The 3,755-nt window shown below is 32.1% G+C and overlaps 1 pseudogene; it reads right to left on the bottom strand.

Annotated features, from left to right (window-relative positions):
• Window positions 1-210: 210 nt before the first annotated feature.
• Window positions 211-329, bottom strand: LOC112472629 (annotated as a pseudogene).
• Between the last annotated feature and the right edge of the window lie 3,426 nt (window positions 330-3,755).

Raw genomic sequence — 3,755 nt, 5'->3', positions numbered from 1 at the left:
CTAAAACCATAATTTTATAATGGTATTTACAGTAAATTTATGGCCTATGGCAAAAGACAAAAATTCTCATTGTTCCTTAAGGTTCACACTGCACTGATATGAATACTTGTCCTTTTTTTTTTTTTTCTTAGGAGAGGCAACCTTTGGTTGACCTCACAGATTGCAAGGACCTTGTCAGCTTACAATCCGTTATTTTTAAAAAATTTTTTATGCCTACAGTACCTGGTCTTCCTAAGTGGTCTCTAATCCAAGTACTAACCAGGCCCGACCCTGCTTAGCTTCTGAGATCAGACGGGATCAGGCTTGTTAAGGGTAGCATGGCCATAGACAATACTTGTCCATTTTATCTCTTTTAGCAGAGGAAACATGAAGGCATCACACTTCCTGCTATCAAGTTGTACTACAAAACTGTTAGAATCAAAACAATATGGCACTAGCATAAAATAAACACATAGACAAATGGAACAGAACCAAGAGCCCAGAAATAAACATATATGGTTAACTAATATTTGACAGAAGAGGTAGATACACATTGGAGAGAGAATAGTGTTCTTATTAAATGGTGTTGGAAAAATCAGAAAAATCATATGCAGAAAAATGAAATTGGACCCCTATCTTACCTACTCACAAAATGAATCTGAAATTAATTGAAGATTTAAATGTAAAATCTGAATTGTAAAATTCCTAGAAGAACACATAGGGAAAAAAAGCTCTTTGACATTGATCTAGATGCTGATTTTTTGGGATATGACACTAAAAGCACAAGCAACTAAAGGCAACCTATGGAATAGGAGAAAATATTTGTATATCATATATCTCCAGGAAGTTAATATCAAAAAATATATAAAGATCATATACATCTCACTAGCAAAAAACAATCCAATTTAAAAATGGATAAAGGAACTGAATAGACATTTTTCCAATGTCTATTTACAAGAAGAGTTGATTGACATCACCAATTATCAGGGAAATGCAAATCAAAACTACAGTGAGATATTACCTCACATCTGTTAGAAAGGCTTATCACCAAAAAGACAAGAGATAACAAATGCTGGTGAAGATGTAAAGAGAACCCTTGTGTACTTTTGGTGTGAATGTGAATGGTGTAATCACTATGGAAAACAGTATAAAAATGCTCATAAAAATTGAAAAATAAAACTAACATATGACTCATCGATCCCATTTCTGGGTATACATCCAAAATGAATAAAAGCAGGGTCTCAAAGTGATATCTGTACTCTCATGCTCATTGCAGCATTATTTATAACAGCCAAGGTACGAAAACAACCTAAATGTTCACCAATAGATAAATGGATAAAGAAAATGTGAGATGCATACATACACATATATAGTATTCAGTCTTAAAAAAAAGGAAATCCTGCATCTGCAAGAGCACGGATGGACCAGGAGGGCATTATGTTAAGTGAAATAAGTCAGTCAGGGAAAGACAAATATTGTATGATATCACTTATATATGGAATCTAAAAGAGCCAGACCCATAGAAACAGAGTAGAGTTGTGGTTGCCAGGAGACAGAGGGTGAGGAAAATGGGGAGGTGTTGGTCAAAGGGGTCAAATTTCAAGTTATTAAATGAAAAAATTCTGGAAATCTAATGTACAGCATGAAGATTATACAATAATCCCCCCAACCCCAGTTTTACTTTCTGTAATTTCAGTTACCTGTTATTAACCATGATCTGATAATATTAAATAAAAAAATTCCAGAAATAAACAATTCATAAGTTTTAAATTGTGCACCATTTTGAGTAAGGTAATGAAATCTCACACCTTGCCTATCCATCCTCCCTGGGACAGGAACCCCCACTTCCTCTAGAGTATTCATGCTGTATATGCTACCTGCTCATTAGTCACCTAGTAGCAGTACTTGGTTATTAGATTGACTGTTACGGTATCTCATAACTTGTGTTCAACTAACCTCTAGCATAGCCTAATGCTATGTCACAATGCCTATATCATTCACCTCATTTCATCTCATCACACAGGCATTGTGTAATCTCACATCATCACCAGAAGAAGAGTGAGCATGGTAAAATAAGATATTTTGAGAAAGAGATACCACATTTACATAACTTTTATTATGGTATATTGTTATAATTGTTCTATTTATTTATTAGCTTTTTAATCTTTTACTGTGCCTAATTTATAAATTAAACTTTATCACAGGTATGTACTAAAGGAAAAAAACATAGTGCATATAGGGTATGATACTATCTGTGGTTTCAGGCATCCACTGGGTGTCTTGGGATGTAACCCCTACAGATATGAGGGGACTTCTGTAGTTAACAATACTGTATTATATACTTTAAACTTGCTAAGAGAGTAAATCTTAAATGTTCTCATCATATATAAAAAAATTATAAGGATATGATGTGATGAAGGTGTTTGCTGATACTATGATGGTAATAATATTGCAATATATAAATGTTTCAAATCAACACATTGTATACCTTAAACTTATACAATGCTATATGTCAATTATATATCAATTAACCTGGGAAAATTAAACTCAAAATGATACTATAATCTAGAAATTCTGCTTCCAAATATATACTCAAAAGGATTGAAAACATGAATTCACATAGATATTTGCACACCCATGTTCATATCAACATTATTCACAATAGCCAAAAGATGGAGTGACCCAAGTGTCATTGACAAATGAATAAATAAACATATATGGCACATACATACAATGGAACATTATTCAGCCTTAGAAAAAAAGAAAATTCTGAAACATGTTACATGAACGATCCTTGACATTCACTCATTATGATAGAGAAATAAGTCAATCATGAAAGAAAAAAATATTTTATGATTCCATTTATATGAGGTACCTAGATTCGTCAAATTCATAGAGAGAGTAGAATAATGGTTGCAAGAGACTCGGAAGAGTTATTATTTAATGGGTATGGAGTTTCAGTTTGAGAAGATGAAAAAATTGGGGAGGAGAATGATGGTTCTGGTTGCAGAACAATATGAATGTACTTAATGCCACTGAATGATACACTGGTTTAAATGGTAAATTTTATGTTACATAGGTTTTACCACAATAAAAAATATTTTAAAACACATTAAATAACAGTGAAAAACACAGGCAAGTAAAACAATGTGAAAAAATAACAATTAAAGAAAAAGCATTTTAGTTTTTAAATTGTGGCTTTGTGCAAAATTTTAAAAATAAATAAAACCTACTAATCTTGCACAGATATAAATAATGAGAATGTGCTGTAGCTTTAAAATAACATATCTTTAAATTTCGACAATTTGGTCATAAACCTTATAATTTGATCCTAAAACATTCTTTAGGACAAACAATATTTAAGTAGTAATTAAAGGAATAACTGTGAAGTGAATATATAAATTAAAACACAGGCATTGATGTTATGTTTTTTGTAATTCTGGAGTTGAAAGCTGACTTCCCTTGAGATGTGATTCTGCCATACTAAAGTCGAAGAGCAGATAAAGTATTGCTCTGTGCTTCATCACCTTATTAAAGAAGGTTGATTCTGTGCTTAGCAGCAGGAAAATAATTTATTTCTCTGTCACTTTATTTATTTACCTGCAGCAAGGTAAATATAAGATGTTACTTGTTATTTATTTAGCTTTTATAAGATACCTACTCCATCACAGGAAACATCTTCTCTTAGGAACGCAATTCTCTTCTCTTCTTCTGGTAGTTGGTGTATCAGAATTATTTATAATGAAAATTTTCTGCACATAAAATGTTAACATTTC

The sequence above is a fragment of the Pteropus alecto genome, unplaced genomic scaffold (assembly GCF_000325575.1).
Source record: "Pteropus alecto unplaced genomic scaffold, ASM32557v1 scaffold87, whole genome shotgun sequence".
Taxonomy (NCBI): Eukaryota; Metazoa; Chordata; class Mammalia; order Chiroptera; family Pteropodidae; genus Pteropus; species Pteropus alecto.
Note: the sequence above shows the minus strand (reverse complement) of the source record. Positions and strands in the feature narration are given on the sequence as shown.